Source organism: Sciurus carolinensis, chromosome 7 (genome assembly GCF_902686445.1).
Source record: "Sciurus carolinensis chromosome 7, mSciCar1.2, whole genome shotgun sequence".
Lineage (NCBI taxonomy): Eukaryota > Metazoa > Chordata > Mammalia > Rodentia > Sciuridae > Sciurus > Sciurus carolinensis.
This window is the reverse complement of record NC_062219.1, coordinates 51830416-51844076: the sequence shown is the minus strand read 5'-3', so window position 1 is coordinate 51844076 and position 13661 is coordinate 51830416. Positions and strand designations below refer to the sequence as shown.

Sequence of the window (13661 nt, the reverse complement as noted above, 5' to 3'; positions counted from 1 at the left end):
CTCCCTCCCGCCCAGCTTAGTGTGTAAGACATGCCATCCCTTCCTGGGATCTGGTTCCTTGGAATCCAGAAGTCATTTTTCTTCTAACAAAGCCTGTCTCTTAAATGAAGGCCTGGGCTAACTCTGGTCTCTGAAATATGCTTGAAGGGCCTATTTTGAATGTCAAAAGCTAAACAATGCCTTCTTTGTCCCTGGTCTTGTTCTGATCTCCCCATGAAGTAATGGAATCCTTAACCTCAATGGGGGAGACTCCCTGGGTGATAAGAATTAGGAGGAAGGGAAAGTAAATTGAATACCAGTTCAAAATATTATTCCCACTAAACCAGCTGCTCGTGATGCAAGGTCTCTGAGGTCCAGAACATTCATCGAGGATTTAAAAAAACATAAATCAGCCACAAGCTGACATGTTCTTCTTCCAGAAGACATCATTTATGCATGTTTAACTAAGGGCAAAAGGGACTGATGGCTTTCCATTCTTGATTTCTTTACATCGGATGTCCTTGATCCCTACAGATATTCCCCAGTGGAGCTTCCTCATTCAGGGGTCTTGTCATCTTTGTCTCTTCTCTTCCAAACCTGCTATGTTCATTCATCACATCCCTGAGACCTCAGATTCTTTCTTATCTGTCACCCAGTCCTTCTTTACCTTATCTTACACAGGGGCTATCCGGTCTTCATCCCAACACTTTCAGCTGATTCAGCTGATATTTTTTTTTAGTCTTTGAGAACATCCTATACACTTGATTATTTGAGCCAATTCTTTACCCTATGTCAGTCACTACAAGGTCAGATTTTCCATTCTCAAGAGACAAGAATTACCAGGCAAAATCATCACACTGGGCTAAGGGGAACCAACCATTAAAAACCTGCAAATTCTAATGAGGTCTCAATCCAAAATATATTTTATCCATCTATTAACACCCTATCCTATAGTTTAGTGCTTGTTTGGACCTTTTCTAGAAGCTCTAAGCCCCTTCTGTTCATTATACCATCTCTCTCTCCTACTTCACCAAAAACCTTCCTCTCTAGTGGCTCAGGGTGGCATAGTGGAGCATTGAGAGCCCAGGTGCTTTAGGGAGATCATAACTCTGGTTACAGTTATGGAGCTCAGCTACATGAGATCACTGTTGTGAGGATTGGCCAGGGAGCTTCATCCAATGAACACAGAACTTCTGTCACAGGGAAGGCAATGGGGCGTGCCTTAGATGCCCCAGATCAGGAACTCCAACACTTTCATGTACTATGCCCTTTCTGTATGGCATGTTGGGCTGAGGTATAGCTAGATAGCTTTTGGGGCTGCAATTTTCCAAGTGCCAATCCTGCTTGGATCTTATTTCTGAATAAAACAACCAGAACCCATCCCTTTCCCAGGAGCTACTTGTACCCACAGAAGATCTGGTTCTATTTGTTCCACCATAGTCTTTACAGATTATTCTCAGCCACCCTTCCATGGTCTTTGTTAAGTAATTCTCAGCCCCTAAGAAAATTACCTCCAACTCTTGGAACCTGAAATAAAAAATCTGCTGAATACTGACTATAAGATGGTGGGAATTACATGGTCATTACACTTTCATGAAAAGAAGGGTGAAGTGTAGTATATTATTTTATCTATGCTATGCCCTAAGTTAGAGGCAAGATAAAAAGGTAGACTCATTACATTTTCAACCAAGGTGGTGGAACATTAAGTAGGATTGAAACATTACACGCAACCAAAATCTGAATTTTAAACCATGACTTTGAGGATCCATCAATACAGAAGACCTAAGGTAGGATTTCTAGGGATGCATCTCCTCCTAGAGGTACTACTGAAAACACACGTAAGACCTCCCAACTTGGAAGCTTAGAGTCATAATCAACAAGCATTGAAAAAGTGTCTAACTTAATTTAGTATTACATAGACGTCTAGGAGCCTAGTGCTAAAAATGGACAATATTGACACTGACATGCACAAAAGTATCTACACATGAACAAGCTGGGTAAATACATGAAGTGGCGACATGATGTACTAGCAAAGGGGAAAGTGTGCTTTAGTCAGAGCAATGTGTGATCTACATTTAAGGCAGTGGTTGTGGTGGTAGTGAGGGGGGCCAACGGGGCATTTAAATCATAGACAGTGCTCTGTTAAGCAAGGAAAATCACCTTATCACCACTTCCCAAAGATTGAAATAGCATTTCAAAAAAGAGAAACACCAGGTACCCTGCCTCCTTCCTTTTGCTACAGTGGCTGGCCTGCATCCACAGCTGGTCTCCATCCCAGTGTACTGAACCTGGCATGTAGGTGAGGACCAGCCAGGGAAAGTCATTAGTGAAGAATCCCAGCATGCTGTGCCCAGGAAGCTGAGGAGCTGTGTAACAAATGCTTGACAAACATCACCCCTTGTGTTGAAATGTCTTTTGTTACAGAAATGACTGGAGTAGTCCCTGCCCCAACCATGGAAAACATGCTATAAAGCTTATTTTCTATTATTCTTTTGAAAGGTATGCAAAGAAAAGCGGGAGTTGGACTGCAGTGTCAAATCCTTACTTTATAGGATGGGGGCCCTTAAGTCTGGGATATTCTTCAGATCATACCACAAAGAAAACACCATTAATGCATGGAGAGAAAGGCAATCCCACAACCAGGCTGTGCTCTGTCTGGCTGAGGGCTTAGGTGAACAGTGCTTTCAGAGGTCTAGAAATGGGTGGGGGCATAATAAGCTTTCTCTGCCTCAATACCAGTAGCCCATTCAGCTACTCCTCTCTCCTATCATTCACTCTTGTACTCTTTCGAGGTCATCCAGATTTTGAATCATTCTGCATTATGAGTAACTTTCTTTTCTTTTTTTGGTTAAAATTGTGTTGGTGAAAATCTGACAGCAGAGGGCAAAGAAGTAACTACTTTTCTGATCACCTTAGATTTTTAACAAAAAAGATTGATTCTGATCGAAAGATCTTTAAACACAAAGATCCAAGATACAATGGTAGTTCCTAAAATGGTCTAGGACAATGACCAACCCTAAATCATGTGGGTCAGTAGGAAGTAAATCTGCAGCCACCAGAAGATAGAGAAGCTCAATGTTTAAGCAGATGACACCCTAGCATCCAGATGCCCAGCATACCTACCTTGGAAGTGACACTACACTGTCTGTCCACATGCTACAGGTGGACAGAAAGATGGCACCGCAAACAATATTTGGCACACATGGGGCTGAGTCTCGGTTTCCCGAGAAGGCAGGACCCATAAATATGGATTTCGGGTCTCAGCTAAATCAGTTACCGCATGTATGAACTTGGGCAAGTCATAAAACTTTCTGAAGCTTGGCTTTCTCATATCAGGATTAACTACTAATGCAAATCATCATTTACTAGAAGCAATGGAGAGATACAAATGTCTAATGAAAGAGAAGGAGAAAACTGAGATTCCAGTGCGGCCTTGACAAATGGATGGAATTCTAAGGGAAACGAAGGATTAGGGGATTCCAGGAAAGGAAAAGAAAGACCAGAACACTTATTTCATATTCATGAGGTAGCAGGTGGATGTCCAACTAATTAAGTGTTTGTGTGGTGATAGATGAGGTGAGCAGGTGTGACTGGGGAAGGATGCGGAGACTGGGGAAGGCACAGAAGGCCTGGCTCTGGAATCTGGTCTTTCTGCTTCTATTTATTGTGTTAGTAAAGGCAAAGGCAAAAGAATCACTATGTACATCAGCCAGTATCTCCATTTCGACACGGATCAACACCTCCTCACTCAATCTAGAAAGTATGGGAAAAAGTGAAGCAACTATTATTTGCAAGCCTTGGGAGAGGCTGAAGGGCACAGCCTATCAAGAGAACATCAAGAGAACAAGGATCCAGCAAAGGTGTACAAGACAGTCATGCAAGGACATTTTCAGGGAGGAGACAATGATAAAGGCTAGACAATGTTAGAATGTTACAGTTCACTGATAACTCAGCTCCAGAGTTTTAGATATGAAAACAATGAGGCACTGTGTTTGTATTTCCAGGTTAGAAAATAAATTAGACAATACAAGGTGATACCTTCCAAACTCTGAGAGAGCAAACAGAGAAACCATTAACAGAAATCAGAACTTTTTCAAGTATCCCTGTGAGTATGTATGTGCCTGACTATGGGGAACACATCACACCGTATCTGGGCTGGAATTAAAATAAAATTAAAACAAAAATCAAATTTCACAAGTGACAATATTTGAAATTGCTATTGCTTCTAAATAGAACCAACACATGCAGAAATGAAAGAACTTGGTGCTTATTTGCCTTTTCAGTAGAGCTTAAACTGGGCAGGATTTCACAGAAATACAGATTCAGTAACATTTTCTGGAGATTAAAAGAAGGCATGGGAAAAGTTCCCTGGGCTTTGTTGTGGGGAAGGAGATCTGGCTCAATTTTAATTTTCCATTAAAGGCCTACTTTTCAATATAAAGCAGATGGAATTCTTACACAACTCCTGAAAAGCCTACTATTTTTGGGTACCTCAAAGATGGAAGCTCTGAAGAAAATGAAAGTGTTTGAATTCCTCAGATAAAATCCCACCAGCACATTCAAAAGGCGCAGGTACTTGCAAATATTTAAAAGACGTTAAGAGGTCTTCCTGTGGCAGGCTGCGGCTCCCTCTGACTCCAGCTAGTTGATTTTTACTTCTCTTCTGCCTGCTCCCATCACTTGTGGCTAGAACTCCCTCTGCCTGCTTCATTCCCTGTCTTCCAAAAGCTGCCTCCTCATGATTCTATCCTCACTGAAAAGATTTCAAAGTGTTCCACCCTGCCTGCCCCATCCCTACTAAAACCAGAACAAGGCCTGGGAATTCACATTGCGGATCCTCAGGTTCCCATGCAACCCCTGCCCTTATCAGGAGACGAGACCTGGTTCCATATGTTCATTTTCCAATCTGCCAGGGTGAATGAAAGAACAAGAGGACCAAGTTTACCATGCACGATCTATAAGGTTCTGGGCTAGGAGCCGCTGGGTACCATCTTGCCCTCGCAGTTCACAGTCTCTTTTGAGAGCTGGAACCAATTTAGACTGAAGAGCCTAGATGCTGGAGCTGACTACCTGGGTTCAGATGCCCACTCTGTAGCATACTGGCTGTGTGACCCTGACTAAATCAACCTCTATGCTTCAGTTTTCTCATTTTTTCAATGAGAATAATAACGATAGTCCTCATAGCCTAATGCTGGGTGTTGGCAAGTCAACCACATGTAAGATAGAGTTACTGATTTCTAGAGCTCACAAATCAGTGTAAAAAAGCTAGCACCCCCCAGGCCCTGGCTGACTCCCTCTGCTTGATAAGTCAGGCTGTGATGAGGGTGATGACGAGGTGAACCTCAGTGCTCTGAGAGCACAGAATGAGGAGTGAAGGGAGGGCTCCTCAGGAGACAAGTCTTGAGTGGAGTCGCAGTGGAATAGAGGTGGCTTTGAACACCCCCCCAACGTACAACATATAGCTAACTGTGCAAAGGAAAGGCAAGGAAGCAGGGAATGGGGTATTCCATTTCTGAGCAAAAAGCAGGAGCAAGCTGAATGTTCTAGTTACAGCTGTGTGACAATAGGTAAGTCACTTTACAGCTCTGAGCCTCAGTCTCCTTGTGTGACTAATGGGAATAACAATACTACGCCTGCCACAGAGTTGTTATGATTTAGTAAATTAGTGTATGTAAAGCACTCATAAGCCTGCGGGGTTCAATAAAAGGTAAGTGTTGATATTAGTATGGTGTATTTAGGGATGGGCAAGTAGATGTTACACTGTGTACTTTTTGACACCATTAGAGATAGGGAGAAACAAAGCCAGAAACACACAGTCCTCAAAAAAGCTTTCTGAACAAAAATAATCAACAGGCTAGAACTTTCAGTTATAGATGGACACAATACCTTTATTTTATTTCTTTTTACGTAGTGCTGAGGATTGAACCCAGTGCCTCATGCATGCAAGGCAAGCACTCTACCACTGAGCCACAGTTGCAGCCCCAATGATGAATTTTATTTTATTTCTCCCAAAAGCTTACAGTTAATAGGTGCTCAATATATATTTGCCCAGTCCAGCAAGGTGCTGCTTGAGGTCATGGGCTTGCCAAGGCAGAGCGCATGATGAAGTCTGCTTCCTCAGAATACCTAAGAAGACCCAATAGAGCCTTCCATTCAGAGCAAGGCACAGAGCAGGCCACTCGGAAGCAGGCGGAGACAAATGGGAAGTGCTCTCATCCAAATATTACGACAACTTGGAGTCTTACAAACATTGTTAAAGTTTCATGAGTCAGTAAGCATTATCTTTGCTTCCCACGTTTTTATTAGGCCATAAATCCAGTTCAATTTATATCCTTCTAGGATTACTGCGTTCTAATCAAGTCTGGAGTGTCACTTATTCCTAAATTGTCTATACTGCATGTCACTCGAGTCCATCTGGATAATACTGTTCAGGCTACTTACATGTTTTAGTAGCTAAAAATTAGATTTGTTCAATCAGAAACACTAAAAAAAAATGATTATATTCCTCTAAATAACCAAATCACTTTTTTTGCAGCAATCAAGTACATAGCAGTCATAACCCATGTTTTTTTCCTACTCTGTAATTCACTCTACCTTTAGAAAGTCAGGATACATTGTGAAGTCAATCTCAAGGGACTTAACTGTAAATAGGTTAAAATTCTGGTTGTCTGACTAAAACAAAGAAACTCTTTTTAAAGGGCTGACTTCAGAGTGCTTTCCTGTTTCTATTCTCAAGAATAAAGAAGATTCAGTATTTCTTAAGAAGACTTACTAAAAATGCTACTTTCAATCATATCATATAAATGAAGTTCCTATCTTCCCTAAAAATTCTTGCTCCAGAAATGACAATCACCCAAATGTCTTTCTAAATTACTCGAAATTTCCTTATATGCACACAAAACATATCATCCTCCCTTCCCTAAAGGATAGATGTGTGTGTGTGTGTATGTGTGTGTGTGTGTGTGTGTGTCTGTATACATGCATGTACATAATTACCACAGCAAGCAAATGCATTGCTTTTCCTCATGGGGAACTCTATTCTGAGTGCTTTATACTGATCAACTATTGACTTCTCATAGTAGTTCCTACTCACCATTTTAAAGATGAAGAAAGGTAGGCACAGAGAGATTAGGTAACTTGGGCCAGCTCACACAGTTGGAAAGGGTCAAACCTGAACCCTGCCCCAACTCCATGATCTTAACCTCACCTCTCACCTGAGCTAAAAGACTCTAAACCTGATGACTTTGCCATCTTGAACAAGTCACTTGAACACTCTGTATCTCATTTCTTCTCACAAGTAAATCATTTTACATGTTGGACTATATGATCTCTAAGATTCTGGGTCCTACAACATGGGCTCTTGAAAACCTCTGCAAGAGTCCCTCACAATTCTATGTTCTGCAGGTTTTGATATGTACTTCTACCTGGACTGGGGAGCAGCAGAGTTTTAGATTTATATACTTCCATCCTGCTAATGCTACTCTGCTCAGGTTCAGAAATTGTTGGTGCTAAATCCAACAGCACTTTTCATTCTTTATCGTGTCTGCTGCCCTGGGTACAAACTCCCCCAGGCCTGTCCCAACACCCTGTACCTCTCCCACTCAGGGCCTGTGCTCCTCCTGCATTCCTGGGCTCACTCTGGCCCTGTCTGATCTTTATACTCAATGTACTCTCCCTGGGTGACCTTACCCAAGCCACATCCATGGCTTCAAGGATCTGTAACTTACTATTAACAAATTTATATTTGAATTCACCTCTTCCCTTACTCCAGATCCATGTATGTAACAGCCTAGGAGACACCTCCACCTGGAAGTCCAAAGTGTCTGTGAAGACATCTTCCCTTTGCACTGTTACTGTACCATCTGTCTCCCTTGTCTCTTCACCTCATTTCCCAATACCCCTTTTCTGTCTACCTCCATATCCTGTCTCAACTACTTTAACTGTCTTTCTCCACCTATCCCCACGTCATCCCTTCCATTTTGAGCTGCACCTATAGTTCATCTGAGTTTCTAGTAACTACTCTCCCTGCATCAATCGGTCTGCTTTTGACCAAAGGCCCAAACACTATGGCCCAGTGACACTTATAAAATCCAAATCAGGTCAAAGTCACATCTCCACTTATAACTCTTAAATGACACTCATGAGTACTTATAAGAATCTTCACAATTTCTCCTCCAGCCAGTCTTTTTCCTTTATCTCTCAATCACTCCATTGGGCCCTGAACTGCAGCATCCTCAAAGGTCTGTGCTCACCTTCTGGGTTGTTCTTTCTGGAGGAGTGGCCTTCCCACATTTAACCAACCAACTCCTACTCCCAGACACCTCTTCCTCCAGCCTTCATTGTCTGGTTGCCCCACCTCTTTGCTGGATTTATGATCCCTTCTGCATGTTCTCTTGTGTCCTGTGTGTGTATCCCTAGAATCAGTATTTATAACAATGGTCAGAGACTTCCTCCTTTCTCAGCTGAGCCAGTGGATAAGTTTCTTGGGACAGGATCACCCCCCTTTTGCTCCTAAAGCACTAGTTCAATGTCTGGCAAATGGTAAATGCAGACAATTCACCAACTCATACACACTTATCTAAATAGAAGGCCCTATAAAGAAAGACTCAGATTAAAATAAAGAAGCACAGAGAGTGAAATTATTTCCAGTATCAACATACTCTGCTTTTCCATTTTCAAATTTTATTTTTTGTTTCCCAAATGAGTAACAGATGAGGGTCTGAATGGAAGTAAAGAAGGTAGGGAATGGATATTTTTATTAGATATAAAGTTCTGTTTCCCATCAAGCAGAAGTCTCAGTTTCCAACGTATGCTAAACACCACCCCCCTCCTTGTGATACATGTTTAATTACTACCACGACTGTAAACATATGTAGTATTTTGAATTGCCCAGTGGCTTGGTGGAAGGGCTTTGGAACCAAACTAATTGGGTCTTATCCTGACTCTAGTACTCAGTAGCTACATGATCTTGGGTTACTTACTAGTAAGTTACTGAAAGTTGCTTCAGATGCCCATTTGTAAAACAGGGATTATAAGTGAAACCACTTCATATCAATATTGTTAAGATTAGAGCTTAAGCAGTACATGACATACAGTAAATTATCAATAAATGTTAGCTATTATTTATTATTTTTTTATCTCTTCTAGTACACTGTGAGCTTCTGAAGAGCAAGGACAGCAGGAGTATTCACTTCCACAGCCCACCCCCACTGTCTTGCACAAAATAACACATTAGGCTAATGTTTGCAGAATAGATGAATAAAACTAAGTGTTCAAAGCCAGAAAAAGAAAAAAAGAAAGAAAGAAAGAAAGAACATTATTAACTATGATTACTGGTATGGACAGAATTCAGAAATGTTCCAATAATTGGAAGACCTGTGGAGAACAGGGACTATCCAGAACACTAGCAGGTTCCCCTGCTCCTGAAGGTCTGGAAGCTCACAACTTCCATGGAATACACAGGGCTCAAAGACATAGGACAGTGGCTGAAGGAAGAGACCAGGTGGAGCTGAAGAGCTGGGCTGGCTGAGCCTCTGGCCTTCCCTTAAGAAGCTGTGTGTCCCAGCGGTAGAGCCTTAGCATACACAAAGCCCTGAGATCCACCATCAGCATGGCCCTGGGGCAAGGTGCTTCACCTCTCCTACTCTGCTTAATTTCCTCTTAAGGAGATAAAGAGAAGGTAGTTCTGTGATTTCTAAGGATCCTACTAGCCACTGTGGAAGTCTATAAAATCACCAGACAAAGAACTAGGCCAAAGAAGGTGCTTCTGGAGTAAAACCACCACATCAAAGTCAACACAGGAAGCAACAGATGGGCTGTATGATAGGGATTACTAAGTGAGAAGTGGTCCCTTAAAACATGACAAAAAGCAAGATTTCTGAAATATAAGATGAAAATATCTGAACTTACAAAATCAAAAGAACAAAAGCATATAAAGGGTGTCGGCTCTTAGACTTCCATTTAATTTAATTACCATCAGCCTACAAATTTCTTGGGGGTAGTGGATATGCCTTGTTAAGTAGTAGTGTTTGGTAGAGCTGTTCATCAAAAATACATTTCTTGTCTTCTTTTCTGGGCACATGACTTACCTACATTTCTCAGGGTTCCATGCAATTAAGTGTGGCCACACACATAGTCCTCATGTAAAGACTGTGCATGGAAGTGAGGTGGGTCATCTCTAGGTCAGGACATTTTAAAAGCAAGCACATCCCCTCACTCTTTTGCCCAGTCAACTGAAACATGAAAAGCCAGGTAATTGTGCAGTTACAAGATAGGGGTGTGGGACCCAGAATCACTACATGGAAGAAAGCCATTGACCAGAAACACCCATTTTGGACTATTACATAAACAAGAATAAATGTATATTGCTTTTGAACTATTATATGTTTGCAGATCCATTTGTTACAGTTGCTAACATTATCCTAATTAAAATAGGTGTTGAGTACATACCAAGGATCTAACTCATATTTGTTGATTGTTAAATGAAACCACTGACTACCTACTAACATAACATTTGGTAGGAAATGAGACAAATAAGATTAGTTTCCTTTTCTCAATGTACTAACCAAATTAATGGTAGAAGCAGCATGATAAACATAATGCCTGCTGCTGATATTTGAAAACAAAATTGCTTGGAAAAGAATTAATGAAGTTGTCAGAGGGAAGATGACATTTGTGATGGACCCTAAAAGTTAAAGAGAATTTTAAGCAAGTCAGATGAGGTTGGAGACTCCAAACTGAGGGGAAAGTAGAGTGTACATTTGTTCACATTCAAACTTATCATTAAGTCTCTTTAACTTGGTCAACAGAGTACAAGTTTATTGTGCACTGACTTTCCTTTCTGGGTCTGGCATCAAACAAACAAGACTTTGTTTTTACAGTACACTCATTAACCCTATTGCTTTTTTTATGTAAAAAGTTCCACCATGAACGTCCTTAGAAAGCGCAGAAGTAAATGTTTAATGAATCATAACAACTCTTCTAATAAAATTCTTTAAGAACAAACTTGAGACTGTTTTGTTACTTGTAATAGTTGAGGAGCCCTGCTCTTAGGAATTAAAAGGCCCAACATAAGTTTTGACATTACTGATTGAGCGCATGTCACTGGTTTACAAAAGAACATCAAGCCCAAATTTTTCATTAATGCTTCTACTTTAAGAGCAACATCAGACAGTCCAGGGTTCAGAGTTCTACATCTCCTGTTCATAGCTAAGTGTTCCTAAGTCTCAGATAGTTAAACCACTTCCTCTAAAAGTCTGTGAGTTTTTTCATTTGAAAGCACAGTGCCCAGGGGGTAGAGACTGGGGAGGAAGACTGCACAAAGGATGGAAAGTACTATAGTTGCTTGGGTGGTAAGAGGAAGAGTGTGGGCATCTGAAGGCTACTGTGAAGCAGACAAGACAGTCTCCATGGTTTTGCAAGTGCCAATTCAATGCTGTATTATCCATGTCCCCAGTTACTTATTTAAATAAAAAGTGTAACAGCTTCATTGGGCAGACCAGATTGCATTTCGAAAGACTCCAGCAAAGAGGCCTTAGACTAGATAGAAGAAACAAATCAGGTTTTCTCACTATTCTCAAACACCAATTTAATTCTAATTCAGAAACAAAATTCTTTTGATCCCACACCAATTTATTCTATCCCAACTCTTATACCTATCCCACAAAAGAGAGGGGGTAAAATGAAGGAGTGGGGAGGTTACCCTAAAAGTAAACTCTTAAAACAGCTGGAGTAATTTCCCCCTTAAATCTAAGAAACAGCAGCTGCCAGTCAACACTACTGGGTCTATGAACACAACAAAATGCCGGCACCTGCCACCGGGCATCTAGGGGCCTTTCATTTTTTGGTAAATGTGGCAGGAAAGACTGAGAGAAGATCAACTGCTTGGTAGGAAAGAAAAGGAAGCCCCAGGGAAAAGAAACAAGAAGCATGGAGCCTATCCTTGGGTACTTTGTGTGTCTCCTGCCATGCACTGAAAGGGCTCTTTGTGTCACACACACACACACACACACACACACACACTGCGAGTCTCTGTGATTTATTGGGGGAAGGAGAGGCTAGAAGGGTGATTTGATTATGCCTCTTCCCTGAGTGTCCCAGCAAATACCTCCTGGGCCCAAGCTCGGTGGCCTCTTCTGGCCCAGTCCCCCTCCGCCTGTAGCCGCAGAGATAAGACAGAGGAGGAGACCAAACAAAAACAGCCATCGATTTGGGGAAGTGGAGAGGAAATTCAGCGAGTGAACTGGGAAGGGAGGAGAAAGGAGCTTAAGGGAGCAGCAGGGGCGGGGGACAGAGGAAGAGGAGGGAAGGCTCCGACATAGGGGAAAGGGGAAGGGTGGGTGGGTGGTGGCACAGGAAGAGTGAAGGGGAGGATGGGGGAAGTGCAAGGGAGGTGCCAGAAATAGGCAGTAGGATGCGCTGGGGAAGGCGACGGCCGCTGAGGGAGGAGGCCCAGAGGTGGAGGAGTGGGGCAGGGGTTGGGTGGGGAGGGAAGCAGCACGGGGCATCAATTATTAAGTGATTACATCATCCCTGACATTAAAACAACACACACAGCCCCAGTCCCCACGGGGGGCCCCAAAAGGAGGGCGGGGGCGGAGTCTGGGCCAGCCTCGCCCCCAAGCCAATTCCTATTCTCACCCGGCGCGGGCTAGCAGGCAAGGAAATGAGCCCCCCATCCTTGCGCTACCTCGGGGCCGCACCCCACAAAGGTGTCCTGCGACAGAGCGGCGGGAAGACCCCAAGCGCTGCCAACTCGCCCGCAGCCCCGCGGGGTGCCCCGGAGGTGGCAGTGGCCAAGGGACTGCAGCGTGGGACCCCAGCGGCGGGGGCCGCCCTGTGCGGGGGCGCCGGCGGCCGGGCGTCTCCGCAGCATCTCCGCGGCCTCCAGAGGCGCATCCCCGGCCGCTTACCTGTGCAGCGCTCAGGCTCCGAAGCCCATTCACATGGTCCTCTCTCCGCCCTCCTCCGGCGCGGCCGAGGCAGGTCCAGTAGCTCCGCCGCGGGCCCGGGAGCCGGTGGGCCCTCCGAGATCGCCCAGGGGGCGGCGCCGGGGTGTCCCCGGCCTGGCCGCCGGATCCCTCCCTGGCGCGAGCCGCGGCTTTGTGTGCGCCCGGAGAGTGCTCGGTGCGCGGGGAGAAGCGCCGTGCGCCGGGACAGCGGTGGACGCCGGTCTTGGAGCGCAGCCTCGCTTCTGCTCTCGCGGCCGACCGGCGGGCGGGTCTCGGCGGCCTCGGGCTCGCGGCGACCCCTCCTCCTCTCCCGCGGCAGCCCCCTCCCCGCCGGCTCAGCTCTTGACAGATGGCGCAACTGCAACGACGCGCCGCCGCCGCCGCGGCTGCTTGCAGCTACTCTCGCTGATGCTCCGGCCCCTCCAGCTCCCGAGGGGAGCGAGGAGGGGGCGGGACGCGACCGGAGAGTGGCAAGTCGCTCTGCCCTATCCAAGGGCCTCTTGGGAGGTGCGGGCCTCAACCATTGGTGCGTGGGACGGGGGCTGGACGGCCATGGGTGGTGCCGCCGAGTGGGTTGAGCGTTACTGTGGCAGCGGGCATCCTGGCGTGCGTGCAGTGTAGGGTGTGCGAGAGGATGCTAGGATGGAGGAGGACGCGCGCGCGCGCGCGCGTGTGTGTGTGTGTTAAGGATTGTGTGGAGTTGTGAGTTGGTGGGATAGGGCGAGAGAAAGA

The 13661-nt window shown here is 44.5% G+C and overlaps 1 protein-coding gene across 3 annotated transcripts in view; it reads right to left on the bottom strand.

The window, feature by feature from the left end:
- Fyn (FYN proto-oncogene, Src family tyrosine kinase) overlaps nucleotides 1-13355 on the bottom strand; it is a 205639-nt gene extending 192284 nt beyond the window's left edge. For 2 of the 3 annotated variants that reach the window (XM_047557945.1, XM_047557946.1), the window contains exon 1: nucleotides 12891-13355. The gene's annotated coding sequence lies outside the window, so the exon portion shown is untranslated. The remainder of the gene's footprint in view (nucleotides 1-12890) is intronic. The other variant, XM_047557943.1, reaches the window with a different exon arrangement.
- Between the last annotated feature and the right edge of the window lie 306 nt (nucleotides 13356-13661).